A 21,665-nucleotide genomic window follows, 5' to 3' on the forward strand; every position below is an offset into this window, starting at 1 on the left:
GGGGGATGTTTCCAGAATGAGATTTTCACTCTGCAGCGGAGTGTGTGCTGATATGAAACTTCCTGGCAGATTAAAACTGTGTGCGCCGACCGAGACTCGAACTCGAGACCTTTGCCTTTCGCGGGCAAGTGCTCTACCAAGTGAGCTACCGAAGCACGACTCACGCCCGGCCCTCACAGCTTCACTTCGGCCAGTATCTCGTCTCCTACCTTCCAAACTTTACAGAAGCTCTCCTGCGAACCATGCAGAACTAGCACTCCTGAAAGAAAGGATATTGCGGAGACATGGCTTAGCCACAGCCTGGGGGATGTTTCCAGAATGAGATTTTCACTCTGCAGCGGAGTGTGTGCTGATATGAAACTTCCTGGCAGATTAAAACTGTGTGCGCCGACCGAGACTCGAACTCGGGACCTTTGCCTTTCGCGAGCAAGTGCTCTACCAAGTGAGCTACCGAAGCACGACTCACGCCCGGCCCTCACAGCTTCACTTCGGCCAGTATCTCGTCTCCTACCTTCCAAACTTTACAGAAGCTCTCCTGCGAACCATGCAGAACTAGCACTCCTGAAAAAAAGGATATTGCGGAGACATGGCTTAGCCACAGCCTGGGGGATGTTTCCAGAATGAGATTTTCACTCTGCAGTGGAGTGTGTGCTGATATGAAACTTCCTGGCAGATTAAAACTGTGTGCGCCGACCGAGACTCGAACTCGGGACCTTTGCCTTTCGCGGGCAAGTGCTCTACCAACTGAGCTACCGAAGCACGACTCACGCCCGGCCCTCACAGCTTCACTTCGGCCAGTATCTCATCTCCTACCTTCCAAACTTTACAGAAGCTCTCCTTCGAACCATGCAGAACTAGCACTCCTGAAAGAAAGGATATTGCGGAGACATGGCTTAGCCACAGCCTGGGGGATGTTTCCAGAATGAGATTTTCACTCTGCAGCGGAGTGTGTGCTGATATGAAACTTCCTGGCAGATTAAAACTGTGTGCGCCGACCGAGACTCGAACTCGGGACCTTTGCCTTTCGCGGGCAAGTGCTCTACCAAGTGAGCTACCGAAGCACGACTCACGCCCGGCCCTCACAGCTTCACTTCGGCCAGTATCTCGTCTCCTACCTTCCAAACATTACAGAAGTTCTCCTGCGAACCATGCAGAACTAACACTCCAGAAAGAAAGGATATTGCGGAGACATGGCTTAGCCACAGCCTGGGGGATGTTTCCAGAATGAGATTTTCACTCTGCAGCGGAGTGTGCGCTGATCTGAAACTTCCTGGCAGTTTAAAACTGTGTGCGCCGACCGAGACTCGAACTCGGGACCTTTGCCTTTCGCGGGCAAGTGCTCTACCAAGTGAGCTACCGAAGCACGACTCACGCCCGGCCCTCCCAGCTTCACTTCGGCCAGTATCTCGTCTCCTACCTTCCAAACTTTACAGAAGCTCTCCTGCGAACCATGCAGAACTAGCACTCCTGAAAGAAAGGATATTGCGGAGACATGGCTTAGCCACAGCCTGGGGGATGTTTCCAGAATGAGATTTTCACTCTGCAGCGTAGTGTGTGCTGATATGAAACTTCCTGGCAGATTAAAACTGAGTGCGCCGACCAAGACTCGAATTCGGGACCTTTGCCTTTCGCGGGCAAGTGCTCTACCAAATGAGTTACCGAAGCACGACTCACGCCCGGCCCTCACAGCTTCACTTCGGCCAGTATCTCGTCTCCTACCTTCCAAACTTTACAGAAGCTCTCCTGCGCACCATGCAGAACTAGCACTCCTGAAAGAAAGGATATTGCGGAGACATGGCTTAGCCACAACCTGAGGGATGTTTCCAGAATGAGATTTTCACTCTGCAGCGGAGTGTGCGCTGATATGAAACTTCCTGGCAGGTTAAAACTGTGTGCGCCGACCGAAACTCGAACTCGGGACCTTTGCCTTTCGCGGGCAAGTGCTCTACCAACTGAGCTACCGAAGCACGACTCACGCCCGGCCCTCACAGCTTCACTTCGGCCAGTATCTCGTCTCCTACCTTACAAACTTTACAGAAGCTCTCCTGCGAACCATGCAGAACTAGCACTCCTGAAAGAAAGGATATTGCGGAGACATGGCTTAGCCACAGCCTGGGGGATGTTTCCAGAATGAGATTTTCACTCTGCAGCGGAGTGTGTGCTGATATGTACCTTCCTGGCAGATTAAAACTGTGTGCGCCGACCGAGACTCGAACTCGGGACCGTTGCCGTTCGCGGGCAAGTGCTCTACCAAGTGAGCTACCGAAGCACGACTCACGCCCGGCCCTCACAGCTTCACTTCGGCCAGTATCTCGTCTCCTACCTTCCAAACTTTACAGAAGCTCTCCTGCGAACCATGCGGAACTAGCACTCCTGAAAGAAAGGATATTGCGGAGAAATGGCTTAGCCACAGCCTGGGGGATGTTTCCAGAATGAGATTTTCACTCTGCAGCGGAGTGTGCGCTTATATGAAACTTCCTGGCAGATTAAAACTGTGTGCGCCGACCGAGACTCGAACTCGGGACCTTTGCCTTTCGCGGGCAAGTGCTCTACCAAGTGAACTACCGAAGCACGACTCACGCCCGGCCCTCACAGCTTCACTTCGGCCAGTATCTCGTCTCCTACCTTCCAAACTTTACAGAAGCTCTCCTGCGAACCATGCAGAACTAGCACTCCTGAAAGAAAGGATATTGCGGAGACATGGCTTAGCCACAGCCTGGGGGATGTTTCCAGAATGAGATTTTCACTCTGCAGCGTAGTGTGTGCTGATATGAACTTCCTGGCAGATTAGAAACTGTGTGCGCCGACCGAGACTCGAACTCTGGACCTTTGCCTTTCGCGGGCAAGTGCTCTACCAAGTGAGCTACCGAAGCACGACTCACACCCGGCCCTCACAGCTTCACTTCGGCCAGTATCTCGTCTCCTACCTTACAAACTTTACAGAAGCTCTCCTGCGAACCATGCAGAACTAGCACTCCTGAAAGAAAGGATATTGCGGAGACATGGCTTAGCCACAGCCTGGGGGATGTTTCCAGAATGAGATTTTCACTCTGCAGCGGAGTGTGTGCTGATATGAACCTTCCTGGCAGATTAAAACTGTGTGCGCCGACCGAGACTCGAACTCGGGACCATTGCCGTTCGCGGGCAAGTGCTCTACCAACTGAGCTACCGAAGCACGACTCACGCCCGGCCCTCACAGCTTCACTTCGGCCAGTATCTCGTCTCCTACCTTCCAAACTTTACAGAAGCTCTCCTGCGAACCATGCGGAACTAGCACTCCTGAAAGAAAGGATATTGCGGAGAAATGGCTTAGCCACAGCCTGGGGGATGTTTCCAGAATGAGATTTTCACTCTGCAGCGGAGTGTGCGCTTATATGAAACTTCCTGGCAGATTAAAACTGTGTGCGCCGACCGAGACTCGAACTCGGGACCTTTGCCTTTCGCGGGCAAGTGCTCTACCAAGTGAGCTACCGAAGCACGACTCACGCCCGGCCCTCACAGCTTCACTTCGGCCAGTATCTCGTCTCCTACCTTCCAAACTTTACAGAAGCTCTCCTGCGAACCATGCAGAACTAGCACTCCTGAAAAAAAGGATATTGCGGAGACATGGCTTAGCCACAGCCTGGGGGATGTTTCCAGAATGAGATTTTCACTCTGCAGCGTAGTGTGTGCTGATATGAACTTCCTGGCAGATTAAAACTGTGTGCGCCGACCGAGACTCGAACTCGAGACCTTTGCCTTTCGCGGGCAAGTGCTCTACCAACTGAGCTACCGAAGCACGACTCACGCCCGGCCCTCACAGCTTCACTTCGGCCAGTATCTCGTCTCCTACCTTCCAAACTTTACAGAAGCTCTCCTGCGAACCATGCAGAACTAGCACTCCTGAAAAAAAGGATATTGCGGAGACATGGCTTAGCCACAGCCTGGGGGATGTTTCCAGAATGAGATTTTCACTCTGCAGTGGAGTGTGTGCTGATATGAAACTTCCTGGCAGATTAAAACTGTGTGCGCCGACCGAGACTCGAGCTCGGGACCTTTGCCTTTCGCGGGCAAGTGCTCTACCAAGTGAGCTACCGAAGCACGAATCACGCCCGGCCCTCACAGCTTCACTTCGGCCAGTATCTCGTATCCTACCTTCCAAACTTTACAGAAGCTCTCCTGCGAACCATGCGGAACTAGCACTCCTGAAAGAAAGGATATTGCGGAGACATAGCTTAGCCACAGCCTGGGGGATGTTTCCAGAATGAGATTTTCACTCTGCAGCGGAGTGTGCGCTGATATGAAACTTCCTGGCGGGTTAAAACTGTGTGCGCCGACCGAGACTCGAACTCGGGACCTTTGCCTTTCGCGGGCAAGTGCTCTACCCAGTGAGCTACCGAAGCACGACTCACGCCCGGCCCTCACAGCTTCACTTCGGCCAGTATCTCGTCTCCTACCTTCCAAACTTTACAGAAGCTCTCCTGCGAACCATGCAGAACTAGCACTCCAGAAAGAAAGGATATTGCGGAGACATGGCTTAGCCACAGCCTGGGGGATGTTTTCAGAATGAGATTTTCACTCTGCAGCGGAGTGTGTGCTGATATGAAACTTCCTGGCAGATTAAAACTGTGTGCGCCGACCGAGACTCGAACTCGGGACCTTTGCCTTTCGCGGGCAAGTGCTCTACCAACTGAGCTACCGAAGCACGACTCACGCCCGGCCCTCACAGCTTCACTTCGGCCAGTATCTCATCTCCTACCTTCCAAACTTTACAGAAGCTCTCCTTCGAACCATGCAGAACTAGCACTCCTGAAAGAAAGGATATTGCGGAGACATGGCTTAGCCACAGCCTGGGGGATGTTTCCAGAATGAGATTTTCACTCTGCAGCGGAGTGTGTGCTGATATGAAACTTCCTGGCAGATTAAAACTGTGTGCGCCGACCGAGACTCGAACTCGGGACCTTTGCCTTTCGCGGGCAAGTGCTCTACCAAGTGAGCTACCGAAGCACGACTCACGCCCGGCCCTCACAGCTTCACTTCGGCCAGTATCTCGTCTCCTACCTTCCAAACTTTACAGAAGTTCTCCTGCGAACCATGCAGAACTAACACTCCAGAAAGAAAGGATATTGCGGAGACATGGCTTAGCCACAGCCTGGGGGATGTTTCCAGAATGAGATTTTCACTCTGCAGCGTAGTGTGCGCTGATCTGAAACTTCCTGGCAGTTTAAAACTGTGTGCGCCGACCGAGACTCGAACTCGGGACCTTTGCCTTTCGCGGGCAAGTGCTCTACCAAGTGAGCTACCGAAGCACGACTCACGCCCGGCCCTCCCAGCTTCACTTCGGCCAGTATCTCGTCTCCTACCTTCCAAACTTTACAGAAGCTCTCCTGCGAACCATGCAGAACTAGCACTCCTGAAAGAAAGGATATTGCGGAGACATGGCTTAGCCACAGCCTGGGGGATGTTTCCAGAATGAGATTTTCACTCTGCAGCGTAGTGTGTGCTGATATGAAACTTCCTGGCAGATTAAAACTGAGTGCGCCGACCAAGACTCGAATTCGGGACCTTTGCCTTTCGCGGGCAAGTGCTCTACCAAATGAGTTACCGAAGCACGACTCACGCCCGGCCCTCACAGCTTCACTTCGGCCAGTATCTCGTCTCCTACCTTCCAAACTTTACAGAAGCTCTCCTGCGCACCATGCAGAACTAGCACTCCTGAAAGAAAGGATATTGCGGAGACATGGCTTAGCCACAACCTGAGGGATGTTTCCAGAATGAGATTTTCACTCTGCAGCGGAGTGTGCGCTGATATGAAACTTCCTGGCAGGTTAAAACTGTGTGCGCCGACCGAAACTCGAACTCGGGACTTTTGCCTTTCGCGGCCAAGTGCTCTACCAAGTGAGCTACCGAAGCACGACTCACGCCCGGCCCTCACAGCTTCACTTCGGCCAGTATCTCGTCTCCTACCTTACAAACTTTACAGAAGCTCTCCTGCGAACCATGCAGAACTAGCACTCCTGAAAGAAAGGATATTGCGGAGACATGGCTTAGCCACAGCCTGGGGGATGTTTCCAGAATGAGATTTTCACTCTGCAGCGTAGTGTGTGCTGATATGAACTTCCTGGCAGATTAAAACTGTGTGCGCCGACCGAGACTCGAACTCTGGACCTTTGCCTTTCGCGGGCAAGTGCTCTACCAAGTGAGCTACCGAAGCACGACTCACACCCGGCCCTCACAGCTTCACTTCGGCCAGTATCTCGTCTCCTACCTTCCAAACTTTACAGAAGCTCTCCTGCGAACCATGCAGAACTAGCACTCCTGAAAGAAAGGATATTGCGGAGACATGGCTTAGCCACAGCCTGGGGGATGTTTCCAGAATGAGATTTTCACTCTGCAGCGGAGTGTGTGCTGATATGAACCTTCCTGGCAGATTAAAACTGTGTGCGCCGACCGAGACTCGAACTCGGGACCATTGCCGTTCGCGGGCAAGTGCTCTACCAACTGAGCTACCGAAGCACGACTCACGCCCGGCCCTCACAGCTTCACTTCGGCCAGTATCTCGTCTCCTACCTTCCAAACTTTACAGAAGCTCTCCTGCGAACCATGCAGAACTAGCACTCCTGAAAGAAAGGATATTGCGGAGACATGGCTTAGCCACAGCCTGGGGGATGTTTCCAGAATGAGATTTTCACTCTGCAGCGGAGTGTGTGCTGATATGAAACTTCCTGGCAGATTAAAACTGTGTGCGCCGACCGAGACTCGAACTCGGGACCTTTGCCTTTCGCGAGCAAGTGCTCTACCAAGTGAGCTACCGAAGCACGACTCACGCCCGGCCCTCACAGCTTCACTTCGGCCAGTATCTCGTCTCCTACCTTCCAAACTTTACAGAAGCTCTCCTGCGAACCATGCAGAACTAGCACTCCTGAAAAAAAGGATATTGCGGAGACATAGCTTAGCCACAGCCTGGGGGATGTTTCCAGAATGAGATTTTCACTCTGCAGTGGAGTGTGTGCTGATATGATACTTCCTGGCAGATTAAAACTGTGTGCGCCGACCGAGACTCGAACTCGGGACCTTTGCCTTTCGCGGGCAAGTGCTCTACCAACTGAGCTACCGAAGCACGACTCACGCCCGGCCCTCACAGCTTCACTTCGGCCAGTATCTCATCTCCTACCTTCCAAACTTTACAGAAGCTCTCCTTCGAACCATGCAGAACTAGCACTCCTGAAAGAAAGGATATTGCGGAGACATGGCTTAGCCACAGCCTGGGGGATGTTTCCAGAATGAGATTTTCACTCTGCAGCGGAGTGTGTGCTGATATGAAACTTCCTGGCAGATTAAAACTGTGTGCGCCGACCGAGACTCGAACTCGGGACCTTTGCCTTTCGCGGGCAAGTGCTCTACCAAGTGAGCTACCGAAGCACGACTCACGCCCGGCCCTCACAGCTTCACTTCGGCCAGTATCTCGTCTCCTACCTTCCAAACATTACAGAAGTTCTCCTGCGAACCATGCAGAACTAACACTCCAGAAAGAAAGGATATTGCGGAGACATGGCTTAGCCACAGCCTGGGGGATGTTTCCAGAATGAGATTTTCACTCTGCAGCGGAGTGTGCGCTGATCTGAAACTTCCTGGCAGTTTAAAACTGTGTGCGCCGACCGAGACTCGAACTCGGGACCTTTGCCTTTCGCGGGCAAGTGCTCTACCAAGTGAGCTACCGAAGCACGACTCACGCCCGGCCCTCCCAGCTTCACTTCGGCCAGTATCTCGTCTCCTACCTTCCAAACTTTACAGAAGCTCTCCTGCGAACCATGCAGAACTAGCACTCCTGAAAGAAAGGATATTGCGGAGACATGGCTTAGCCACAGCCTGGGGGATGTTTCCAGAATGAGATTTTCACTCTGCAGCGTAGTGTGTGCTGATATGAAACTTCCTGGCAGATTAAAACTGAGTGCGCCGACCAAGACTCGAATTCGGGACCTTTGCCTTTCGCGGGCAAGTGCTCTACCAAATGAGTTACCGAAGCACGACTCACGCCCGGCCCTCACAGCTTCACTTCGGCCAGTATCTCGTCTCCTACCTTCCAAACTTTACAGAAGCTCTCCTGCGCACCATGCAGAACTAGCACTCCTGAAAGAAAGGATATTGCGGAGACATGGCTTAGCCACAACCTGAGGGATGTTTCCAGAATGAGATTTTCACTCTGCAGCGGAGTGTGCGCTGATATGAAACTTCCTGGCAGGTTAAAACTGTGTGCGCCGACCGAAACTCGAACTCGGGACCTTTGCCTTTCGCGGGCAAGTGCTCTACCAACTGAGCTACCGAAGCACGACTCACGCCCGGCCCTCACAGCTTCACTTCGGCCAGTATCTCGTCTCCTACCTTACAAACTTTACAGAAGCTCTCCTGCGAACCATGCAGAACTAGCACTCCTGAAAGAAAGGATATTGCGGAGACATGGCTTAGCCACAGCCTGGGGGATGTTTCCAGAATGAGATTTTCACTCTGCAGCGGAGTGTGTGCTGATATGAACCTTCCTGGCAGATTAAAACTGTGTGCGCCGACCGAGACTCGAACTCGGGACCGTTGCCGTTCGCGGGCAAGTGCTCTACCAAGTGAGCTACCGAAGCACGACTCACGCCCGGCCCTCACAGCTTCACTTCGGCCAGTATCTCGTCTCCTACCTTCCAAACTTTACAGAAGCTCTCCTGCGAACCATGCGGAACTAGCACTCCTGAAAGAAAGGATATTGCGGAGAAATGGCTTAGCCACAGCCTGGGGGATGTTTCCAGAATGAGATTTTCACTCTGCAGCGGAGTGTGCGCTTATATGAAACTTCCTGGCAGATTAAAACTGTGTGCGCCGACCGAGACTCGAACTCGGGACCTTTGCCTTTCGCGGGCAAGTGCTCTACCAAGTGAACTACCGAAGCACGACTCACGCCCGGCCCTCACAGCTTCACTTCGGCCAGTATCTCGTCTCCTACCTTCCAAACTTTACAGAAGCTCTCCTGCGAACCATGCAGAACTAGCACTCCTGAAAGAAAGGATATTGCGGAGACATGGCTTAGCCACAGCCTGGGGGATGTTTCCAGAATGAGATTTTCACTCTGCAGCGTAGTGTGTGCTGATATGAACTTCCTGGCAGATTAAAACTGTGTGCGCCGACCGAGACTCGAACTCTGGACCTTTGCCTTTCGCGGGCAAGTGCTCTACCAAGTGAGCTACCGAAGCACGACTCACACCCGGCCCTCACAGCTTCACTTCGGCCAGTATCTCGTCTCCTACCTTACAAACTTTACAGAAGCTCTCCTGCGAACCATGCAGAACTAGCACTCCTGAAAGAAAGGATATTGCGGAGACATGGCTTAGCCACAGCCTGGGGGATGTTTCCAGAATGAGATTTTCACTCTGCAGCGGAGTGTGTGCTGATATGAACCTTCCTGGCAGATTAAAACTGTGTGCGCCGACCGAGACTCGAACTCGGGACCATTGCCGTTCGCGGGCAAGTGCTCTACCAACTGAGCTACCGAAGCACGACTCACGCCCGGCCCTCACAGCTTCACTTCGGCCAGTATCTCGTCTCCTACCTTCCAAACTTTACAGAAGCTCTCCTGCGAACCATGCGGAACTAGCACTCCTGAAAGAAAGGATATTGCGGAGAAATGGCTTAGCCACAGCCTGGGGGATGTTTCCAGAATGAGATTTTCACTCTGCAGCGGAGTGTGCGCTTATATGAAACTTCCTGGCAGATTAAAACTGTGTGCGCCGACCGAGACTCGAACTCGGGACCTTTGCCTTTCGCGGGCAAGTGCTCTACCAAGTGAGCTACCGAAGCACGACTCACGCCCGGCCCTCACAGCTTCACTTCGGCCAGTATCTCGTCTCCTACCTTCCAAACTTTACAGAAGCTCTCCTGCGAACCATGCAGAACTAGCACTCCTGAAAAAAAGGATATTGCGGAGACATGGCTTAGCCACAGCCTGGGGGATGTTTCCAGAATGAGATTTTCACTCTGCAGCGTAGTGTGTGCTGATATGAACTTCCTGGCAGATTAAAACTGTGTGCGCCGACCGAGACTCGAACTCGAGACCTTTGCCTTTCGCGGGCAAGTGCTCTACCAAGTGAGCTACCGAAGCACGACTCACGCCCGGCCCTCACAGCTTCACTTCGGCCAGTATCTCGTCTCCTACCTTCCAAACTTTACAGAAGCTCTCCTGCGAACCATGCAGAACTAGCACTCCTGAAAGAAAGGATATTGCGGAGACATGGCTAAGCCACAGCCTGGGGGATGTTTCCAGAATGAGATTTTCACTCTGCAGCGGAGTGTGTGCTGATATGAAACTTCCTGGCAGATTAAAACTGTGTGCGCCGACCGAGACTCGAACTCGGGACCTTTGCCTTTCGCGAGCAAGTGCTCTACCAAGTGAGCTACCGAAGCACGACTCACGCCCGGCCCTCACAGCTTCACTTCGGCCAGTATCTCGTCTCCTACCTTCCAAACTTTACAGAAGCTCTCCTGCGAACCATGCAGAACTAGCACTCCTGAAAAAAAGGATATTGCGGAGACATGGCTTAGCCACAGCCTGGGGGATGTTTCCAGAATGAGATTTTCACTCTGCAGTGGAGTGTGTGCTGATATGAAACTTCCTGGCAGATTAAAACTGTGTGCGCCGACCGAGACTCGAGCTCGGGACCTTTGCCTTTCGCGGGCAAGTGCTCTACCAAGTGAGCTACCGAAGCACGAATCACGCCCGGCCCTCACAGCTTCACTTCGGCCAGTATCTCGTATCCTACCTTCCAAACTTTACAGAAGCTCTCCTGCGAACCATGCGGAACTAGCACTCCTGAAAGAAAGGATATTGCGGAGACATAGCTTAGCCACAGCCTGGGGGATGTTTCCAGAATGAGATTTTCACTCTGCAGCGGAGTGTGCGCTGATATGAAACTTCCTGGCGGGTTAAAACTGTGTGCGCCGACCGAGACTCGAACTCGGGACCTTTGCCTTTCGCGGGCAAGTGCTCTACCCAGTGAGCTACCGAAGCACGACTCACGCCCGGCCCTCACAGCTTCACTTCGGCCAGTATCTCGTCTCCTACCTTCCAAACTTTACAGAAGCTCTCCTGCGAACCATGCAGAACTAGCACTCCAGAAAGAAAGGATATTGCGGAGACATGGCTTAGCCACAGCCTGGGGGATGTTTTCAGAATGAGATTTTCACTCTGCAGCGGAGTGTGTGCTGATATGAAACTTCCTGGCAGATTAAAACTGTGTGCGCCGACCGAGACTCGAACTCGGGACCTTTGCCTTTCGCGGGCAAGTGCTCTACCAACTGAGCTACCGAAGCACGACTCACGCCCGGCCCTCACAGCTTCACTTCGGCCAGTATCTCATCTCCTACCTTCCAAACTTTACAGAAGCTCTCCTTCGAACCATGCAGAACTAGCACTCCTGAAAGAAAGGATATTGCGGAGACATGGCTTAGCCACAGCCTGGGGGATGTTTCCAGAATGAGATTTTCACTCTGCAGCGGAGTGTGTGCTGATATGAAACTTCCTGGCAGATTAAAACTGTGTGCGCCGACCGAGACTCGAACTCGGGACCTTTGCCTTTCGCGGGCAAGTGCTCTACCAAGTGAGCTACCGAAGCACGACTCACGCCCGGCCCTCACAGCTTCACTTCGGCCAGTATCTCGTCTCCTACCTTCCAAACTTTACAGAAGTTCTCCTGCGAACCATGCAGAACTAACACTCCAGAAAGAAAGGATATTGCGGAGACATGGCTTAGCCACAGCCTGGGGGATGTTTCCAGAATGAGATTTTCACTCTGCAGCGTAGTGTGCGCTGATCTGAAACTTCCTGGCAGTTTAAAACTGTGTGCGCCGACCGAGACTCGAACTCGGGACCTTTGCCTTTCGCGGGCAAGTGCTCTACCAAGTGAGCTACCGAAGCACGACTCACGCCCGGCCCTCCCAGCTTCACTTCGGCCAGTATCTCGTCTCCTACCTTCCAAACTTTACAGAAGCTCTCCTGCGAACCATGCAGAACTAGCACTCCTGAAAGAAAGGATATTGCGGAGACATGGCTTAGCCACAGCCTGGGGGATGTTTCCAGAATGAGATTTTCACTCTGCAGCGTAGTGTGTGCTGATATGAAACTTCCTGGCAGATTAAAACTGAGTGCGCCGACCAAGACTCGAATTCGGGACCTTTGCCTTTCGCGGGCAAGTGCTCTACCAAATGAGTTACCGAAGCACGACTCACGCCCGGCCCTCACAGCTTCACTTCGGCCAGTATCTCGTCTCCTACCTTCCAAACTTTACAGAAGCTCTCCTGCGCACCATGCAGAACTAGCACTCCTGAAAGAAAGGATATTGCGGAGACATGGCTTAGCCACAACCTGAGGGATGTTTCCAGAATGAGATTTTCACTCTGCAGCGGAGTGTGCGCTGATATGAAACTTCCTGGCAGGTTAAAACTGTGTGCGCCGACCGAAACTCGAACTCGGGACCTTTGCCTTTCGCGGGCAAGTGCTCTACCAAGTGAGCTACCGAAGCACGACTCACGCCCGGCCCTCACAGCTTCACTTCGGCCAGTATCTCGTCTCCTACCTTACAAACTTTACAGAAGCTCTCCTGCGAACCATGCAGAACTAGCACTCCTGAAAGAAAGGATATTGCGGAGACATGGCTTAGCCACAGCCTGGGGGATGTTTCCAGAATGAGATTTTCACTCTGCAGCGTAGTGTGTGCTGATATGAACTTCCTGGCAGATTAAAACTGTGTGCGCCGACCGAGACTCGAACTCTGGACCTTTGCCTTTCGCGGGCAAGTGCTCTACCAAGTGAGCTACCGAAGCACGACTCACACCCGGCCCTCACAGCTTCACTTCGGCCAGTATCTCGTCTCCTACCTTCCAAACTTTACAGAAGCTCTCCTGCGAACCATGCAGAACTAGCACTCCTGAAAGAAAGGATATTGCGGAGACATGGCTTAGCCACAGCCTGGGGGATGTTTCCAGAATGAGATTTTCACTCTGCAGCGGAGTGTGTGCTGATATGAACCTTCCTGGCAGATTAAAACTGTGTGCGCCGACCGAGACTCGAACTCGGGACCATTGCCGTTCGCGGGCAAGTGCTCTACCAACTGAGCTACCGAAGCACGACTCACGCCCGGCCCTCACAGCTTCACTTCGGCCAGTATCTCGTCTCCTACCTTCCAAACTTTACAGAAGCTCTCCTTCGAACCATGCGGAACTAGCACTCCTGAAAGAAAGGATATTGCGGAGAAATGGCTTAGCCACAGCCTGGGGGATGTTTCCAGAATGAGATTTTCACTCTGCAGCGGAGTGTGCGCTTATATGAAACTTCCTGGCAGATTAAAACTGTGTGCGCCGACCGAGACTCGAACTCGGGACCTTTGCCTTTCGCGGGCAAGTGCTCTACCAAGTGAGCTACCGAAGCACGACTCACGCCCGGCCCTCACAGCTTCACTTCGGCCAGTATCTCGTCTCCTACCTTCCAAACTTTACAGAAGCTCTCCTGCGAACCATGCAGAACTAGCACTCCTGAAAGAAAGGATATTGCGGAGACATGGCTTAGCCACAGCCTGGGGGATGTTTCCAGAATGAGATTTTCACTCTGCAGCGTAGTGTGTGCTGATATGAACTTCCTGGCAGATTAAAACTGTGTGCGCCGACCGAGACTCGAACTCTGGACCTTTGCCTTTCGCGGGCAAGTGCTCTACCAAGTGAGCTACCGAAGCACGACTCACACCCGGCCCTCACAGCTTCACTTCGGCCAGTATCTCGTCTTCTACCTTCCAAACTTTACAGAAGCTCTCCTGCGAACCATGCAGAACTAGCACTCCTGAAAGAAAGGATATTGCGGAGACAGAGCTTAGCCACAGCCTGGGGGATGTTTCCAGAATGAGATTTTCACTCTGCAGCGGAGTGTGCGCTGATATGAAACTTCCTGGCAGATTAAAACTGTGTGCGCCGACCGAGACTCGAACTCGGGACCTTTGCCTTTCGCAAGCAAGTGCTCTACCAAGTGAGCTAACGAAGCAAGACTCACGCCCGGCCCTCACAGCTTCACTTCTGCCAGTATCTCGTCTCCTACCTTCCAAACTTTACAGAAGCTCTCCTGCAAACCATGCAGAACTAGCACTCCTGAAAGAAAGGATATTGCGGAGACATGGCTTAGCCACAGCCTGGGGGATGTTTCCAGAATGAGATTTTCACTCTGCAGCGGAGTGTGCGCTGATATGAAACTTCCTGGCAGGTTAAAACTGTGTGCGCCGACCGAGACTCGAACTCGGGACCTTTGCCTTTCGCGGGCAAGTGCTCTACCAAGTGAGCTACCGAAACACGACTCACGCCCGGCCCCACAGCTTCACTTCGGCCAGTATCTCGTCTCCTACCTTCCAAACTTTACAGAAGCTCTCCTGCGAACCATGCAGAACTAGCACTCCTGAAAGAAAGGATATTGCGGAGACATGGCTTAGCCACAGCCTGGGGGATGTTTCCAGAATGAGATTTTCACTCTGCAGCGGAGTGTGTGCTGATATGAAACTTCCTGGCAGATTAAAACTGTGTGCGCCAACCGAGACTCGAACTCGGGACCATTGCCGTTCGCGGGCAAGTGCTCTACCAACTGAGCTACCGAAGCACGACTCACGCCCGACCCTCACAGCTTCACTTCGGCCAGTATCTCGTCTCCTACCTTCCAAACTTTACAGAAGCTCTCCTGCAAACCATGCAGAACTAGCACTCCTGAAAGAAAGGATATTGCGGAGACATGGCTTAGCCACAGCCTGGGGGATGTTTCCAGAATGAGATTTTCACTCTGCAGCGGAGTGTGTGCTGATATGAAACTTCCTGGCAGATTAAAACTGTGTGCGCCGACCGAGACTCGAACTCGGGACCTTTGCCTTTCGCGGGCAAGTGCTCTACCAAGTGAGCTACCGAAGCACGACTCACGCCCGGCCCTCACAGCTTCACTTCGGCCAGTATCTCGTCTCCTACCTTCCAAACTTTACAGAAGCTCTCCTGCGAACCATGCAGAACTAGCACTCCTGAAAGAAAGGATATTGCGGAGACATGGCTTAGCCACAGCCTGGGGGATGTTTCCAGAATGAGATTTTCACTCTGCAGCGTAGTGTGTGCTGATATGAAACTTCCTGGCAGATTAAAACTGTGTGCGCCGACCGAGACTCGAACTCGAGACCTTTGCCTTTCGCGGGCAAGTGCTCTACCATGTGAGCTACCGAAGCACGACTCACGCCCGGCCCTCCCAGCTTCACTTCGGCCAGTATCTCGTCTCCTACCTTACAAACTTTACAGAAGCTCTCCTGCGAACCATGCAGAACTAGCACTCCTGAAAGAAAGGATATTGCGGAGACATGGCTTAGCCACAGCCTGGGGGATGTTTCCAGAATGAGATTTTCACTCTGCAGCGGAGTGTGTGCTGATATGAAACTTCCTGGCAGATTAAAACTGTGTGCGCCGACCGAGACTCGAACTCGGGACCTTTGCCTTTCGCGGGCAAGTGCTCTACCAAGTGAGCTACCGAAGCACGACTCACGCCCGGCCCTCACAGCTTCACTTCGGCCAGTATCTCGTCTCCTACCTTCCAAACTTTACAGAAGCTCTCCTGAGAACCATGCTGAACTAGCACTCCTGAAAGAAAGGATATTGCGGAGACATGGCTTAGCCACAGCCTGGGGGATGTTTCCAGAATGAGATTTTCACTCTGCAGCGTAGTGTGCGCTGATATGAAACTTCCTGGCAGGTTAAAACTGTGTGCGCCGACCGAGACTCGAACTCGGGACCTTTGCCTTTCGCGGGCAAGTGCTCTACCAAGTGAGCTACCGAAGCAAGACTCACGCCCGGCCCTCACAGCTTCACTTCGGCCAGTATCTCGTCTCCTACCTTCCAAACTTTACAGAAGCTCTCCTGCGAACCATGCGGAACTAGCACTCCTGAAAGAAAGGATATTGCGGAGACATGGCTTAGCCACAGCCTGGGGGATGTTTCCAGAATGAGATTTTCACTCTGCAGCGGAGTGTGTGCTGATATGAAACTTCCTGGCAGATTAAAACTGTGTGCGCCGACCGAGACTCGAACTCGGGACCTTTGCCGTTCGCGGGCAAGTGCTCTACCAACTGAGCTACCGAAGCACGACTCACGCCCGGCCCTCACAGCTTCACTTCGGCCAGTATCTCGTCTCCTACCTTCCAAACTTTACAGAAGCTCTCCTGCGAACCATGCGGAACTAGCACTCCTGAAAGAAAGGATATTGCGGAGAAATGGCTTAGCCACAGCCTGGGGGATGTTTCCAGAATGAGATTTTCACTCTGCAGCGGAGTGTGTGCTGATATGAAACTTCCTGGCAGGTTAAAACTGTGTGCGCCGACCGAGACTCGAACTCGGGACCTTTGCCTTTTGCGGGCAAGTGCTCTACCAAGTGAGCTACCGAAGCACGACTCACGCCCGGCCCTCACAGCTTCACTTCGGCCAGTATCTCGTCTCCTACCTTCCAAACTTTACAGAATCTCTCCTGCGAACCATGCAGAACTAGCACTCCTGAAAGAAAGGATATTGTGGAGACATGGCTTAGCCACAGCCTGGGGGATGTTTCCAGAATGAGATTTTCACTCTGCAGCGGAGTGTGTGCTGATATGAAACTTCCTGGCAGATTAAAACTGTGTGCGCCGACCGAGACTCGAGCTCGCGACCTTTGCTTTTCGCGGGCAAGTGCTCTATCAACTGAGCTACCGAAGCACGACTCACGCCCGGCCCTCACAGCTTCACTTCTGCCAGTATTTCGTCTCCCACCTTCCAAACTGCCCGCGAAAGGCAAAGGTCCCGAGTTCGAGTCTCGGTTGGCGCATACAGTTTTAATCTTCCAGGAAGTTTCATATCAGCGCACACTCCGCTGCAGAGTGAAAATCTCATTCTGGAAACATCCCCCAGGCTGTTGCTAAGCCATGTCTCCGCAATATCCTTTCTTTCAGGAGTGCTAGTTCTGCATGGTTCGCAAGAGAGCTTCTGTAATGTTTGGAAGGTAGGAGACGAGATACTGGCAGAAGTGAAGCTGTGAGGGCCGGGCGTGAGTCGTGCTTCGGTAGCTCAGTTGGTAGAGCACTTGCCAGCGAAAGGCAAAGGTCCCGAGTTCGAGTCTCGGTCGGCGCACACAGTTTTAATCTGACAGGAAGTTTCATTTACCGTAACTTTTGTTTCCGCCTGCGAGAGACATTCTCAGAGATGAAACGATCGACCTCGATGTGTCTGTAATCGAACGTGTGGACGGGACGATGGGTTTAGTGATACAGGGCAGGCACGCATACTGATTGTTAACTTCATGATGAGTCTAGGTAGTACACCAGACAAAAAGGATGAATTATAAGAACCTAGGAGTACACGGCTACTAAAATTTGTGAACCTCATACGCTCGGCCTTTAAAAAGTTTGGTTATTCCAATGAGACAGTTAGAGCTCTTCGCCCTAAGGAGAGAGTCATGATCAACGGCGACAACGGCCGCACAACTGGAAAGCTTTAGTATTAGTAAAATTACAGAACGCGCTGGGAAAGTGATGGCACTTATGGAATTGAGAATATTTTCAGAACAACCAGGAAGATAAAAAAATGTTTAGGAATGGCAATAGATATACTATGTCCTTTGACTACGCCGGGTGTATATAAAATTCCTTGTAGTTGTGGACTAGCGTATATTGGCGCAACGAAAAGAAGTGTTAACACCTGCTTAGCTGAAATTAAAAGGAATGGTCGTCTGTGACATACAAACATATCGGTCGTAGCGGAACACGTGTACCAAGAGGGTAATCATGAAATACAATTCAGTGACGCGAGAGTCATGTCGAAACCAGCGCACTAGCATTCGCGTGTATGGAGAGAAAATTGAGATTTATAAACACCGTAATAATTTTAACAGAAAAGAGGAAGGTGTCAAATTAGATAAAATATGGATGTCGATCGATTACTTTCAATTCTAGAATGTTGTCACCACCATAGATACTACCGGCGTCACGTGATGGACGATGGTGCCCTTTATACTGCCTATTTATTAGGCACTCTCTCGAGTTCTGATTGCAGTTCTCCGCTTCACCTCTGAGGATGCCTCTAGCAGCCGGAAACGAAACATTAGAGGAAATCATACATCGACCACGACCTGTCGACCCGGAAGTTTTAAGTGAAGGCTGTGAGTCCACTGCACTTATCCACAACTGGGAACACGGTGTACAGTAACAACACAAACAGACGTTTAACGCATGGAGTACCGTAACCACGGACAATAACAGAGGAATGTCTCTCTCTCTCTCTCTCTTTTTTTTTTTTTTTTTTTTTTTTTTTGTTTGCATCCTAAACGTCTATCTTGAGACTGGAAACTCTGAACTGCATAACAAAATGGGCCAAACATGATGCAGCTATTCACCCTAGAAAATATACATAAAAACAACTCGTTAGAAAACAGACTGATGTGTCTTACGCCGTGCCACACGCCAATGGTTGCCATAGGGACGGACATTCACTAGTACCGCCATAGCCAGTAAAACGATGTACGTCACCATAGCATCCATTGACCTCTGGGACAGCGTACTCTTTGCTTGGTTAAATGTATCGTAAGGGGCTAGGCATTGTCAATAAGCTCAAAATGAAATGGTTCTATCTAATACACCAAAGGGTACAGCTTTTTCTATTCTGGCCGCTGCTATCGGATTTTTAAGTCTTTTTAATGTGTTTGCAAATGTTTTAAAGATATTTGTACATTTCAGTCAACTGTGTATTATGACTGCATGTATAGTATGATTTTTCTGATTAGTATATACGCTATTTATGAATATTATCGCTTATTGGTTTATTCTACCGATCATGTGTGTAACGGTGGCCGAAGCTATCCCTGGCTATGCAGCTGTTGTTGACTCGTGTTTTTTGGTACGTACAGCAGCTCCGCGTAGCGACTCCACGCGTCATAGAGGATAAACACATCATTTTATTTCGTAGCTATGTTGCTTGTATATTAGTCTGTAAGGCGCATGGCCGTATCGTACTTGCCCCCCTCCCCCCCTTTTCTTTCTTCGATAGGGCCTGCATCAAGAACTACGTTGAAATGCAACATTTTACAAGAAGTCAGTTCCAGTAGCTGCAATAAAAAGTTTATTATCTTGTCTCCAGATATTTCTGCACAACAAGCTTGTCTGTTTCGATTTTCAATGCTATTTTCAAGAGCACCTGCAGGTGTTGTAAATAGGGAAACTGATTTACATCTTACGTGTGATCAAGAACGTAGTTTTACAAATTACATTTCTACTTACGTCTAGGTGGAGAATACGATCATATGGCATCCAGGAACTATGAGTTTTCTGTTGTGAAATTATGTTATTATAATCACGTAGCTGTATAATATGAAATTTTTTCGTCATAATAATGATTTGACAGCTGTTTGCCTGTGTCCTTAGATGCTATTTTTTAACCGATTTTTTGCCGTTGGAAATAGGGGATGGTGTATTTGTTGCATAGATATTATATGGTTAAATTTTTTGTGTGTTTTACCTGTGATTTCGTGTGTTTATCCTTTCTCGCGGTCTAAAATTTCAATACAACTTTTTGAGTAGGGCGTGTACTTGAGGTCAGTTTGTTCATTGAGTAAGGAATTGGAGATATACACTGAAACAAAAAATTTTCCAAAGAACAAGCAAATAAATATTGCGTTGCAGCTACTTGAATTCACTTCTTCCAAAACTGCCCCATTTTGTTACACATTTCAGAGCTTCTTGTCTTAAGATCATAGTTTAGTCTGAAACCGATAACTAACGCTCTTTGTTGCTCTTTCTGCAAAGTTGTAGATGCAAGTGAGACTTTTCCAAAAGAAACAGCCAATTAAGCTAATACAACAAAAATAAAAGGAGGGGCGAACGTCTTACAAGTAGCGGCCCTTCGCTAGTTGATTAATTTACTTTTCAAACGCCTCGCATTAGAAATAGTCATAAGAGGAAAACCGGAACAAAGTAACTGACTCACGCCGAAAGATAACTCGAATACTCTTCCTGGGGTACCCGCGTGGCATCGTTAAGCGTTACGTACGATGGAGCTCTCGTCCGATCTTACTCGGACGACGTGGACACTAAATTAGGGCGAGGCTGGAAGCGAGCCTCTACTTATTGCCAGGCACTAAATGACGCTGATGGGCCTCCGGTCACCGGTAAGTGAAGACGACCCACAGAATCTGGGCCACAAGAGAACGAGTTTCTGTCAACGACCACCGTCTATCTTTATTTATCCGAACGACTATTGGCTGGGGCGTAATTACTACTTTTCCATTAATTTATCTGCTTGTACTTCTTCTCTCCGCTGGCAGTATGCTCCATCTCATCTGGTCCTTACCAAGTGCCTGGTGATAAAGGAAAGGCGCAGCTGGGAAGTAACTTGCCCAACTAGGATGTAAAATACAGCGTACATCAACTGCATACAAAATTGTTCCATCATACACGAAGCGTTTCCGATATCACTGGCAATGTCTGTAGTTTATCGGTTGGTTTTAAAATGTTACATAACAAACTCTTCCTTAACGATCTTAATGGGATTTCGAATGTCTGCATTGACGATAATGTGAAAAGTTTGACTTTACCAGCGTTGATTAACAGTTTGGAGTCCGCAACTCATGCTGTAGTGCCTAGCATTGCTGGTTCTAGATCGCGCTTCGATTCCTGGCCAGAGGGCAGATTTTCTTCGTTCGGGGCTGGGTGTTGCCCCAATCGTTTTGCCTCATCTTCATCGGGGAACAAGGTATCGAAGAGGCGTCAAATGAAAGACTTCTACCATGCGGCCGAAAAATCCCAGACGGGGTCTCCCGACCATTAAATTCCAAAAGATCATTTCATTTCAACAACGTGGAATTTAGTAAGTCGCACTGCGTACTAACCTTCCTATCAAGGCAAAGTATAGAATTTCAATCACGTTTTGGGTCATGCTTACTTTGACATATTCGAAGATTTCCAAGAAAGACGTAGATTTATTTCCGTACTAGCTGAGTACCCGGCTTTGCCCGGGTATGTGTTTATTCCAATTCTTTTAGTCCTTCTCCTCCTTCCCTTCTCCTTCTCCCATTCTCTATCCGTCTGATACTCTACCCTCTCTCTGTCCATCTGCTACGTACTACTCTCTCTTCCATCTGCTCCCTATTTGTCCATTCTCTGCTTTCCCCTTCTAACTCCATCTCCTCACCTCACCCTCAGAGCTTCTATCTTCTCCTCCACACACTCTCTGTCCAACACTTTTCTCCCTCTCTCTCTGACCACTTCCCTTTCTCCATTTTCTCTTGCAGCTCACTCTATCTGTCTCCTCCTTTCCCCCTCTCTCTGCTCATTTCCTCCTCGTCCCTCTGTCTCCCTCCTCTTTTCTTTTTTAGTTCATCTCCAACTTAACCCAATTTCTGTCCATCTCTTCCTCTTTCCTTCCTCTTCATTTCCCTCTCTCTTTTTCACTATCCGTCTGCTGCTCTTCCCTATCTGTTTACAACTTCTCCTTCACCCTCTCTATTTGTCCATCTCCTCCTTCCCCTTCTCTCTCCATGTTATCATCTCCACCCCAATAGAAGACTGCTGGTTCTTACTCCCACAGTATTCATTTCCAGATAAGAATGAACTCGCAATTGCTTTCCAAGTAGTGAG

General features: G+C 50.4%; 4 non-coding genes across 4 annotated transcripts; all 4 read right to left on the reverse strand.

Annotated features, from left to right (window-relative positions):
- Positions 1 to 685: 685 nt before the first annotated feature.
- On the reverse strand, positions 686 to 759 carry Trnas-cga (transfer RNA serine (anticodon CGA)). The gene has a single exon. It is a non-coding gene; the product is annotated as a tRNA-Ser (tRNA).
- A 3,851-nt stretch (positions 760 to 4,610) lies between these two features.
- Positions 4,611 to 4,684, reverse strand: Trnas-cga (transfer RNA serine (anticodon CGA)). Its single transcript has one exon. It is a non-coding gene; the product is annotated as a tRNA-Ser (tRNA).
- Positions 4,685 to 7,025: 2,341 nt separating this feature from the next.
- Positions 7,026 to 7,099, reverse strand: Trnas-cga (transfer RNA serine (anticodon CGA)). The gene has a single exon. It is a non-coding gene; the product is annotated as a tRNA-Ser (tRNA).
- Positions 7,100 to 11,251: 4,152 nt separating this feature from the next.
- On the reverse strand, positions 11,252 to 11,325 carry Trnas-cga (transfer RNA serine (anticodon CGA)). The gene has a single exon. It is a non-coding gene; the product is annotated as a tRNA-Ser (tRNA).
- Between the last annotated feature and the right edge of the window lie 10,340 nt (positions 11,326 to 21,665).

Source organism: Schistocerca nitens, chromosome 4 (assembly GCF_023898315.1).
Source record: "Schistocerca nitens isolate TAMUIC-IGC-003100 chromosome 4, iqSchNite1.1, whole genome shotgun sequence".
Lineage (NCBI taxonomy): Eukaryota > Metazoa > Arthropoda > Insecta > Orthoptera > Acrididae > Schistocerca > Schistocerca nitens.